The 13,494-nt window shown below is 34.5% G+C and overlaps 1 protein-coding gene across 1 annotated transcript in view; it reads right to left on the reverse strand.

Moving 5' to 3' along the window:
• The window catches only part of LOC111045028, a 135,299-nt gene that overhangs the window by 101,932 nt on the left and 19,873 nt on the right, over positions 1-13,494 (reverse strand).

Here is a 13,494-nt window from a genome sequence, read left to right on the forward strand (position 1 = left end):
ATTCTCCATTATCTTTTCTTTTCTTCTACTTCTTCCTCGTCTTCTTCTCTTCTTCTTCTTCTTCTTCTTCTTCTTCTTCTCCTTCTCTTCTTTTCTTCTTCTTCTCCCTCGTCTCCTCGTCTTCTTCTTCTTCTTTCTTTTCTTCTTCTTTTCTTCCTTGTCTTCTTCTTCTCCTTCTTCTTCTTCTTCTTCTTCTTCTTCTTCTTCTTCTTCTTCTTCTTTTCTTTCTTCTTCTTCTTCTTCTTCTTCTTCTTCTTTTTTTCTTCTTCTTCTTCGTCTCCATTTTCATGCTTTCTTCTCCTACCTCCACTTATTTTAATTATTTTTTTCTTCCTTTCAACTACCGTATTTTTTAAATTATCTCTCCACTACAAATTATTCGTACATGAATTCATAATGAAAATATGATTCTCCATCATCTTCCTCGTCTTCTCCTTCATCTTCTCTTCTTCTTTCTTCTTCTTCTTCTTCTTCTTTTTCTCTTCTTCTTCTCTTCTTCTTCTTCTTCTTCTTCTTCTTCTTCTTCTTCTTCTCCTCCTCCTTCTTCTTCTTCGTCTTCCATTTTCATGCTTTCTTCTCTTACCTCCACTTATTTTAATTATTTTTTTCTTCCTTTCAACTACCGTATTTTTTAAATTATCTCTCTACTACAAATTATTCGTAGATGAATTCATAATAAAAATATGATTCTCCATTATTTTTTATAATCTTCTTTTTTATAATTCTTATTCAACCTTCTTTGGTTTTCTAATTAATAACCACTTTGATTATTTATCGCCCTCCTCTCTCTCTCCTCTTACATCCTTTATTGTATACCTCTTACTGTTTCCCAAACGAAAACATTACTGGAAATTGAAAGAAAATCTCGAGACACAGTTAACACTATGACAGCTGGGATTAGAATGAGTGCTCTCCTAGTTTTCAGAGGCTTCCAGACTGATCAGTTCTACCATCATAATTTAAAATATTTACCCGATCGCCGGTGAATTTCTCTTCGCCCACTCTTTTTCTCCATAGTAAATAAGGAAGGTGATACGTTCAAGCAAGAAGGAAACTAGGAGAGAAAAGTTATTTCCCTTTTGCAAGTTTATAATTATGGGATTGACTCAGCAATGTCAGCATACTTCTGGCGTCTAAATCTGTCGTGAGAATAGATAATTCCAAGTGGGATCGTGGGAATCAAGGACTTTTATAAGATGCTGATCATCATTATAATGATTTTAGAAATGCTGGCTAAGTTGCCAATGAACAAGAATAAATTCACTATCTTTATGGGAACTGAAAACTACTAACTTAAGATATAATAAATTCCATTTAATAACTCAAAATTTTGGTACACTTCTTATTTTTCAATTTTCTCCCCTCCATACCTCCTCTCAACTTTCATTCAACTCAACTTCTCCCCAATCACACTTCTTTTAACATTTTTTATTCTCCATAGCTATCTCGTCGCTCTCTCTCCCTGCTTATCAAGCCCCTAGATAATCATCGTTTTTTCAGTTCATGGATTTTCTTGATCGAATTCCAACTGTCTTTCCATAAATCACTTCTAATCAAGTTAAAAACCAGCAGGTAACCCATGCTTGCAAGGGTCCAATTGAAAACTTGACCAACTGAAATCTTGAAAAGTCAAAAATAGGCCTACAATCATCCTCGGTAAATTAAGAATCAATATAAAAAATGTCAAGATAATCAGTTGAGTAGTTCAGACGTGATGATGCGTCATTCCTGAATGTGTATATTCCATCCTGTACGTGTATAAGCCAATTCTTTCCTTTATTCTATTATAGATCATAGATCATCTCCGATTTTGATACTATCTCCTAGAATAAAACTATCAGAAGAAAGGTCTGAGATATCTCATTTTTTCCACATTTATTGTGATCTCCAATTAGGAGGATATTCCACGGTACACAGAAATATTTCTAGTAGAAGAGATGAGACTTCATCTCAACATTGTAGAGAGTAAACTGAAGGCTTAGATAAGTCTGATATGTCAGACTTTAGTTAGTTCCTTCAGAAACAAACAAAACATCATTTCAATTTTACATTCTAGGGTCATGTCAGAGGCCCTGAAATTGATCAGTTGCGACCTGAAAACTCTGACACCAAACCTGATACAGGTCACTCGATATTATTTTATTTCACATTTTTCAATCCTTGCAATAATCCACAGGAAAATCAATATTGAACGTCCTTGAATAGATTATCCTGTGACTGTCTTGAAAACAGGCGGCATTCATGGACAAAGCTATAGAACAGCCAGACAGATATCGAGCTCTTTCGGTTGCCAAGCAAATTGCTTGAGAATAATAATAGGATAACGCGAAAGCCAGCAAGGCTGAGTTCAATTTGTGAGGAATGCAATTACCAGGGAGAGAAAGGGCAAGAGATAGTGCTAGGGATAGGGTTAGGGCAAGGGATGGGACAGGGCGCTAGGGCTGGCCAATCGTAGTAGGGCTGCCACCATACTAAGGGCTTTTCTGGCCTTTTGCGTCCAATAGATCCGATCCATGTCGATTCACGACCATCGCGTTAATCTAATCACGGTATCCCTGACAAAGGCAATTATCATGGTCCAGCAATTATTATGGAAATCGGTTATAAGATACCTTGTGCAACTATGGATTTGATAATTGAATTGTTAATCACCGTTAGTATGCGGTATGGTGTGTATTTCATTCTTATAAGCATTATTTTGAATGGCAAAATTTGAAACTGATATTCAGATTTCAAACTGTGAAATTTTACTTTATTTGAAATTTATTTTGACTTTATTTGATATTCAGATTTGAAGCTGTGATCTTCAGATGGTAGAAGAGGAACTTGAAATGTATATTATTCAACTGATGCACAATCCCAAACTATTCAGTTGTATCTCCACTAGAAATCTCAACTTCGTTTTCTCTCGAAGTGAGATTGGAACGCAAGATGGATTCATGGTCTCCAGTCAATGATAATAATGGAAGATGACTTGCCAAATACGTTTGTGTTCGATTACTAGATAAAATATTAACAAGTTACTTAAAAAATAGGAGATGATTTCTGAGCTACTTTCAATGGCTAGTAGAAAGTACTTTCAGAGCATACATTCATTTTGTAATGATCATATAGTAATAGTTTTCAAATATGGCTCTCTTCATTTGATTATTCATTTACGAATTCACGAATATTCATCATAGGATAAAACAAAATAAATCTTATAGCACCCTTTATTCTTTAAAAAACATTAAAATTAAATTAATGTTAAAATCAACATTGAAGGGTGCTATAAGATTTATTTTGTTTTATTAATTTAAAAGCAGCCCATGTCAATAAGTGTTTCATTATAGGATTTCTACCGCATCATTGAGAAACCTCCCAAACGAAGAAACAATAATAGAATAAGTCTCAATAAGTTTTGGAATTATCATCAGTTGGATCGTTAGAGGAATCCAATTGAATTGAGTTGAAGGAAGACAAATGATAAGGGAGACAAGAAGTCAATGTTCGGAGTCAGTTAACGATTGATTCAAAATTGCATACTCCTGAAAAATATGAGATGAAAATTATCATCTAAAAATATCATTGAAAGAATGTTATGAAGAGAGTATGAGGCATGAATTAGCAATTTAAAGAAAAATCAACATTTCATTCTAAACGAGATGAGAGGGATAAAGAGGAAGAATCCACTTCAAAGAGAGAAAGAGCAAACAATCATGAAAGGCAAAAAAATGAACCAGTTTGTATAGATATCATGTACCTGGTTTCTCTCAAGTTCACCGCAGAAAATTAGGTGAGTACTGCAGGAGAAAAATGTGCGAGATCAAGTCTCACAAAAGAGAGAGGGGAATAAGAAACAAGAGAGAGAGAAGTGGACAATGATGAGAGTACGGTACAGGGAAGAGAGGAACTTAGTTTTCAATCTTTCAAATAGCACACAGTGAGAGAGAGAAATTGTTCCCAATCTGTCGAGGCAGAGAGAGGGAGAAAGTTTATAAGAGTGAAAATATAACCCAGATGTTGTGGGTACTGAAAACAAGGCATCCATTCGATAAGGTCAAGTGTAGTGAGTATAGTGTTCAATACACAGAGATGCGAATCAATACCCATAGCCACCTTCCCTTTCGTATAGTTTTGGCTGCTTCCACCAACTTTTTCCCAACCCTTTCCCCAATAAAAAACCCCCTAGACCCCCACATTCCCCCACAAACCTGCCGCATCCATTCCAGTCAATTTCCCGAGCTTCTCAATAACGAAAATATTATGTGGCTCTCCCCCAGGTAACGTAACAACCCATCAAACGCTTTTTCTTCTCTCTATTATTTATCGATATTCTTCTTTACACCATTATTCATCAATATTCTTCCTCCGCAGCAACCTTAGGCGCGCATGCAACTCTGCAATAACCAAGTAACTCTGGGGAGTTGTACAGTGTGTACTTCCACAAGCCTCCAGATTCAATCTACTCAACCTTGGTCAAGGATGGAGTATTTTCATTTTGGATTGTTTTCTGAGCCATCTAGTTGATTATAAAGTGGGAGAATGATTGAGGTTTTCAAGATTTTTCATACTGCTGGCAATAATATGGGTGGAGATGAACAAGGTTCCCATCATGGTTAGTTTCATCACGAATTACAATAATGTTTTGCTCTTCATGCGGAAATCTAGGTGAGAGAGCTGAATAATTTATTATTCATCCATCACTATTTCAGCGATGAGCAGGCTTAGTTTTAATCCTGACTAACAGGTAACCCGTGCTCCGCAAGGGTCTAATTAAAAATTTCAGACGTGATGATGTTTCATTCGTAAATTTCCTATCCCGTACGTGTGTGTATAAGCCAATTTCTTTCTTAAATTATGTCTCTTGTGTTAGTCATCAAATCAATACTCACGTCTTGCTTTGAAAAATATTGTACATGTTGGTTTTCCAAAGGATAACGTTACATTTTAATAGCAATAGTGTTCCATATTATTGTAGATACGAATATTGAAGGCATTGTTTTTGCAACTGACACTGGTTAATTCAATTCAATTTATTCAATTTATTCATTCTTTGCACATTTTACATAGTTTAAATACACAAAAATACAAAATAAATAAACAAAAGAATGTGTAGCTCGCAAGACTTTCGTCTGTTCGCGAGCATGAGTAAAAGAATATAAAGATTGAGAAACGTAGAAAAGAAAAAATATTTATAAAATAGAATATAATAAATGACTAAGAATAGCCTAATGGTCAAATAAATTTGAAATTTGGTTAATTAAGGATTCTGTTCATTTCTATTTCATCGTCTGTATATACTGCTGTATATTACTGAAAGTTAATAACCCTGATCTACTTTCAGCCTACTTCATTTTATTAATCAATTATTTGATCTTATCTACCTAAATAATTATTTTACTTTATCAATTTTCTGTTTTTTTTCTCTTTAATATTCATATTGATTAAAACTTTTACAATATTTCCATTAATAAATAAATCCTTAGTTTAAATAACGAAATTAACGTTTTGGTAGAGAGTTAGTGGGGAGGATATTTTTAATATTCTTTCCGAAGAATGGACATTGATATGTCCAAAGCTCCGCCAATTTATGTAGATGCATAACAATATGATTATTATCTATAGTTATTATATTAACAAATTGCTTTTTCATATCATATACGGTTCAATAATTATTTTCTTAGTCTATATTATATAAATTCATCTATAATTTTGCTGTATTGTAAGCTATTGTATATAAGTGTATAAGCCAGTTTATATTGTAATCTACATAAATAAAGTACTCAATCAATCAATCAATCAATCGTCCAAACTGGGATGCAAAATGCTGTGTATGCAGAAAATTGTCGTTAGCAAGTCATTACTCTTTTATTTGATCGGAAACTACATTGGTTATGGTCGGGATCCACATGTTATTCCACACCTCCAAGTGGTCATGTGCTATTCGCACAGATGACCTAACCTATACCGGTTATCGTTATACGACGAAGTGCGGGCGCTCAAACTACTATCCAACGGCACTACGAAAATAAAAAAAACACGAAATGGAATGAGATAAAGAATGGTCATTAACTTACTCCATTACCTCACAGAAATGATATTGTCTAGTACAATATTCCAAAAATATGCTTCAAATTTTCGAACCATTTTAAACTGTATGATAGACAAATTACTATCGTGAACCCATCAAACTATGGAGGAAACGATGTCACCAACAGTGTGCTTCATTCACCCCGATCTCTTTTATGTCAAAATGAAACTATGTCAGTTCGAAAAGTGTGTAATAATGATATCACTGATGTGAGCTAGTGCACTGCATTTATGGCTGGTTGATGGCAACACACGAAGATATAAATAAGATTTAACGACCGTTGCTCCTCTATAATGTGTGTAATCTGCATTAGCCCACCTACATAATGATGTTGTTGTTGGGTAAGGAAGGGGTGAAAGGGGGGTTTCTGGGGGCAATAAGTCATTGAAATTCGACAGGGGGAGGCAAAAAGATAGGGGGCACCACAGAGTGATTGTTATTGAGGATTTGCTGCCCCCCTGAGTGCTGTAATTTCAGAACAGTCGATAAGCACGCATGTGATACACGCGTGTATGTGGTGTAGGTTGGGGAGGGTGAGTGAGTGAGAGGGGAGAGGATGTGACAAAGGAGGGTATGTGTTTGTGGGAGAGAGGAGAAGTAGTGAGACTGGAATTGATTTTTCAAGATTAATGAAAATTAATATTTGGATGAGGAAGAAATAAAATTGTAATAAGGAAATTATTTTGGATTGGATTGATTGGTTAGTAGGTGTTATCATAGAGAAACAATAGCATAACAACTTGCGCCATTGTTTCTCTACGGTATTAGAAAACAGGAAAAATTATTGATTGAAAACTGAGAATGTAAAATTCTTCCTATGATTGTCGTTGTTGAATGAATCATATTATAAAATGAATGAATAGAATGACAGCCTCTATTTTTTCTAAAGAGTGAAGTTAGGGCGTAGTCGGCCCTCTCTTGAATGATTGTATGATTGTATAAATGAGTAGAAGGGAGAGGAGAGAATATGACGAAGGAGGAAAGGCTGAGAATGCGAAAGAATATTAACAATTATAATAATGCAGAAACAAATTGACGTTTCTCTGATATCTGATAATAATTGAAGAGGTGGATTCCACCTGAAAGCTCTGACTATCAATACTCTTATAAATAATAATAGTTTGAAGTTGTCTCCCAAATGAATTTTCCAGAAGTGCTTAAGTCACTGACTTAAGGTCGTTTTGGAAATAAACAAAATGTTTGACATCTTTAAAAAAATTATTTCGTGATTGGATCTCACTTTTAATTGTCTTGAAAGAAGGATTTGAAACTGCAAATTACATGACTGTTCATATTCAAAGTAGCATTCAATTATATTATTAAAAAAAGAAAAAATTAGATCCTGAGAAATTACTTTTTTTGACTAAAGACCTTTTGGGATCCACCTCTTCAATTGTGAGATAGGAAAGATGTTTAAGAATGAGAATGAGAAGGAGGGCTAATGAGAGAGGGCTAAAAATGTGAAAGTGGGCTAAGATTCCAAAAGGAATGACAAAGATCCAAAAATATATTTCAACAAAAGAGTTTCAATATTCTCACATAATTAGATTAGAAATTTAGAATTCTTCAACTTAGATATTGAATTGATATACTGAGCGTTGAGTGAGTAGAGCATGAATCTGTTGACACAGATTGGGGTGATAGAGCAATGAAAATAGATCAAACGATATGAGCCAAATAGGAAGGAATAGAGCCACTCAATTGCTGAAAATTCTTACGAAGAATGAAGTGAGACTTCCTACAGAACGATTATCAAATACTACTATTATCATGTTGATTCATAATTATTCAACAATATTCTAAGAATGTATCATAATGTGAATAGGGAGTGAAATTGGGTTATACGGCGAGGCAGAAAATCTAAAAGGATCACTTTGACGATAAAATCCATATGAATAAATAATTACAGATGGAATTAAATAGAGAATGCATTTATACAAATGCTAATTAATATAGAATTATTATTTTAATAATAATTAATAATTATTATTTTAATAATAATCATTTGAAATAATAATTAAATATTAATTAGCATTTGAATAAATGCATTCTCTATTTAATTCCATCTGTAACTGGTTGGCCACTATGGCTTCGTATAAAATGGGCACTGCTATCCAGAGATTGTCAGTTTGGTGTAAGGGTAAGCATTCCTGACTAGCAATTGGGAGGTACCGGGTTCGATTCCCGGGCTGGCAACTAATTTTTGGATAGTAGTTCTCATCGAATTTCCATCTAGCTGTTAACCCCTGTGGTCAATGTCTGCAGTTGCAGAAGTCTTCGGGTGATTTGCAGCATTTATTCAGGATTTTCGTTAAATAATAATTATGAATGAATAATAATTATGAGTTTTGAAGTTCAATTGTCAATTAGTACATATTGAACCACGTTAAAGAATCAGTGATCAATTACGATAGTGGAATTAATACATGAGATAAGTTCAGGTTTCAGGTAGTTTTCTGCTTAATTTATTTCATGAAGATGCAAATTTCAAGTGTTACATCATAATTACATGGATTAATAATGTGGACTATATCAATCAGATACGGAATGAATTCGACTTTTTAGCCAGTTTAAACTGTTTCGTATGAAATTAATGAAAAAACGCATACTTCTTCCCGGACATTTGCCTTCAAAGTACTTCCCTCATTTCTTCTCAATAATATACATCACAAAATTAGAGCTTCGTTGGAAAATGTCGGTGAAATTCATCCCACGAGACGATCCACACCTCGCACCAGAATACTCAACGAGTTTTCCCAGGAGGTCACGGTTTTTACACAAAAATTAAATTTTACGCGCGTTCAACCCATCAGCCATGTCAGCGTTTAGGATTTTACAGGTATTGGCTGTAAGGGGGGGGGGGGTTTAGAGATGCGTGGTCTGTTTGTATGTAATTACGTTTGCATTGGTGTGTGTGTGGGGGGAAGGTTTTTGAGCTGTGCATTTTTGTGTTTTCGTAAGTGGAATGGATAGAAAAGAGAAACGGTGAGGATGGGAGGATAGCAGTATTATGATATAAAATGGATGGAGACTAAAATGGAAGTAGAATATGAAAAAGCAAACGAATACAACTACAAAAATGGATATATCAAGGGAACAAAGAGGGGAGAAATAATGGGAAAAGAGGAGAGACTTTGATCAAAAGAGAGAAGGGGTACTATATGGTGTGAAAGAGGAGAAAAAGAAGAATATAATAATTGGGAGTAATGTAGGACGAGAAAGATAGAGGGAAGGTGAGAAAGTAGGAGCTGAGCAGAATATGTGAAAAATAAGAGAGAAGAGGAGGATAATTGATATTAAGTGAATAATATATATATATATAATATATATATATATAGATATATATATATATATATATATATATATATATATATATATATATATATATATAATATATATATATATATATATAATATATATATATATATATATATATATATATATATTGTGTGTATATATATATATATATATATATATATATAATATTATTAATATGATATGATTATTATTATAATTAATAATACATCCCTCTGTTGGGAACGGAGGGAGAGAGTGATAAGAGAATTGCTAGATAAGGAAGTGATCGGATATTGATTGATATGTTTTAAGATGGTGATGAAAATTAAATTGTAAAATGAACATTTCAATTGAGGGGGAACTATGAGCAAGAAAGAATGAGAGAAAAGAGTTGAAGGAGCAAAGAAGGCAGAGGAACATGATTAGGGTGAGAGAGAGAGAGAGAGAGAAAGAGTACTCATACACTTATATACAATAGCTTACAATACAGCAAAGTTTTAGATGAATTCACATAATATAGACTAAGAAAATGATTATAGAGCTGTGTGATATGAAAAAATCAATTTGGAATGACTATAATATAGTTATGCATGTATATAATATTGTTATGCATCTACATAAATTGGTGAAGCTTTGGACATATCAATGTCCATTCTTCGGAAAGAATATTCAGAATATCCTTCCCAGTAACTCATTACCAACCGAGAAAGAGAGAGAGAGAGTGAGAGAGAGTATAGAGGTTGAAGAGTAGTGGATAAGCAGGTTAAAGATGAGAAGAAAATATGGTGATATAATAGAGAGTTATAGAATATTATGACAGGAGTAAATTGATGAAGAGAAATAGAAAGAAATTGATGGCGGGAGTTTATAGTGGAAATGAGGATGGTTGTAACGAATTAGGTATGAGGAAGAAATTGAGTTACAGAAGGGAGAAAAAGGGAAGAATTGAGAGGAAGAAGACAAGAGAGGATGGAGGGTAAAGAAAACATTGGAAAAAAGAGTAAATGGGAGGGAACGAGAACAAGTCAGTGTTTATGAGTGGTATTTTTGTATGCTTGGCAAGTGCCGCTCCCCCAAATTGCAATGTACATAACAAGTAAAAAATGAAAACAAAATGTGTCCAAAAAAAGTGCAGAGGAATCATTTGCCGTAGCTTTGTCAGGGACAGAGTAATTATTTCATAAAATTAGGGACCCGTCACACGTATCTCAAAATACGGGTGGGTTCTCGGTAAATATAGATATGTTCGCGTATGTAACATACAATGACAATAAATATACCCTGAGTTCGGTCCAGGTAGTGCATGTATTGTGAGATTTTAAATTTGAATAGCTCGTGTCAGATTATCTTTCTCTCTGTCCCACTCATTTGTAAAGTGGAATACATTCATTATAAATTATTTGTCAAGTACATTCATTTATGTTTTAAAATTCAGGTATGTGTTTCATGATCCCAAAAACATACGAAGAATATACTCAACATTTTTTTGTTGTTGGTCTGTTCCGATCTTATGAAGATTTGTAACAAGTGGGATGACGTTGTACAGTGTTCAGTGATATTATAGAACCGAGAATACCCATTTTTGTATAATCATAAATTATATTAATAAAAGGAAATAGAAGGAAAGTGGAAATTTTCTATCAATTGACTTATTTATCAGTTCCTCTATGTAATCCAGCCTTAGTTATTCCCCAAATTCTTTTCCAATGTTGTCTATATAACTCAAACTCATAATGTTGTCACTATTACAAAATCACAACATTATTTTTAAAATCATATCACATATAATTCATATAATACATCACATCAGCTCCATCATACTTATTAATAGTACACTTCGAAATTCTCCAAAAATATCAATAGAAATAACATTATAACGGAAGAACATAATTATTATTCATTACAGATAGAATCTGCTACACCTTTATTTTTCATGAAAAGCCATTGAAATCTCTATAGAAGTGAATTTTTATCATAAATATCTTTTGAAACATTATTCAAACAGTTTGAAAGTGTTTTCATCTATTCAACTAGAGACATTGTGGTGAATGAACGTTTTCAGCATCAAACAGGATGAAAGTCTCAAAATATTCACTCACTATTAAGGACATAATGAATTGACTTCCAGCTCTCTCATACGGGAAAACAAATTTGAAAGGTGTTCAGCTATTCACTTTGTGGTGAATAAACGTTTCCAAATCTTAGCACTCGTAAGAAACATACATCTAGTAAAAGACCGAAAACATTTTCCTCTCACTATTACGAAAATAATGAATTGACTTTCAGCTCTCTCATACGGGAAAAACAAATTTGAAAGGTGTTCAGTTAACCACTTTGTGGTGAATGAACGTTGCTTTCAAATCTTAGCACTCGTAAGAAACACACTGAGTGGAAGACACAAAACATTTACTCACTATTAAGGAAATAATGAATTGATTTTCAGCTCTCTCATACGAGAAAAAAAATTGAAAGGTGTTCAGTTGAACTGAGGAATCGTTTTGGGTGGGAAGCGTTCTCAAAATCTTTGCAAACCACAGAACTTGAGGATCAAAACACTTATGTTCTATTTAGAGCATGAAATAATACACGAGTAACTCAAGACAGACCATAACATTCTTTCATGTTTCACATAACATACATTTATACAGTCAAAGGTGTTTGAATCAATACAGCCACGGCTCTCAGTATGCAGAGCATCTCAGCACATCTTTTCAAATTTGTGGTCACAGCAGAAGAACTAAGGAAACCTAGAAAGGATATGAGAAGATCTGAAAGGGATGCAGTTTGGGAGAGGAGATATTCAAAGAGGATGCAAGGTTTAAAAGAATCATGATAAGGGGAAAGATGAATGCAATTTGGTGAGAAAGGGTAGGAGTGAGCTGAAAGGATGCAATTTGAAAGATGTTGAAAAGGGAAGAACGCAAAGAAAGTGTAAGAAGGGTAGGAGTGGGGGAGCTTCAAAGAGAATGAAGAGATCTGAAAGAAAGCTGTGTGAAATAAGTTGAACTCACAATGAGTATCTCAGTATGTTTTACAAGGTTCTACCTCTGTGTAGCTCTGTACCACAAGGATAACAAGACTCTGTTGAATACAGATCTCTCTATTTATGGTGTCAATGCTGGTTTTGGATGCGCTTTGAAACTTAACTCTTCTATGCAATCAGCTTTTTTGATGCCTCTGACTCAGAACACAGAGGTCGGATGAATTGAGGTTTTCTTGCCTAACGTCAGAGGGGGAAACAAGATATATGAAAAGGCTCAAAGTGCAGAGGTATAAATACCGTAAAGTAGTGCTGCAAGATGGGTCGGGGGCGTGGGAGGGGGAAGGAAATCGCTGCCGGTTCAGATTTAACAAATTATGGAGGATTTAAAAGAAGGCGAAAAAAGGGGGGGGAGCGGACGTGGAACTGGCGCTGAGTTTCTTGAATGAGGGCAGAGGCGATGTGAAAAATGCCCCCAAACAAACACCCCGCAAGCAGCGGTCGCTTTTCAAAAAGCACAAGACGTGGAGTGAGATGGAATGAAGAGAGGGATGAATAAGAAGTAAAAAAGAAGAAGAAAATGTATAAAAAGTAGAAGAAGAAGAAGAAGCAATGAAAGGCTGCGGTTATGTGTTGAGCTTAACTCTGTGGTCGGCTCTTTTCTGTGTGGCGTCTGCTAGGCACTGAGCCATGACGTCATCTCTTTTTCTTCTTCTTCTTCATCTTCATCTTCATCTTCATCTTCTTCTTCTTCTCTTCTTCTTCTTCTTCTTCTTCTTCTTCTTCTTTTTCTTCTTCTTCTTCTTCTTCTTCTTCTTCTTCTCCACCCCTCCTACTCGTTCTTCATCTTCAAGCTCCTCTTCCGACCATTCTTCTCTAATATTTCCTATATTTCTTCATCGTATTCTAGTGTTATTCTTGTAGGAGGGGAGAACCTTTCCTTCCCAACTCTTTTCAGCCTAAACTCTTTCCACCAGAAAGTAGTACTGTACGGTATTTATTAACAGCAACCTACCGTATGAATGAACGAATGAATCTCCTTTTCCCAATTAATTACCCTCATGCTCACTACTTGACCTACCGATTTCCAAGTTTCACCGAAAATAAAAACAGAGTCTCTACTTTTTTTCTAGTTTCCTGTGCG

Source organism: Nilaparvata lugens, chromosome 7, assembly GCF_014356525.2.
Source record: "Nilaparvata lugens isolate BPH chromosome 7, ASM1435652v1, whole genome shotgun sequence".
Lineage (NCBI taxonomy): Eukaryota > Metazoa > Arthropoda > Insecta > Hemiptera > Delphacidae > Nilaparvata > Nilaparvata lugens.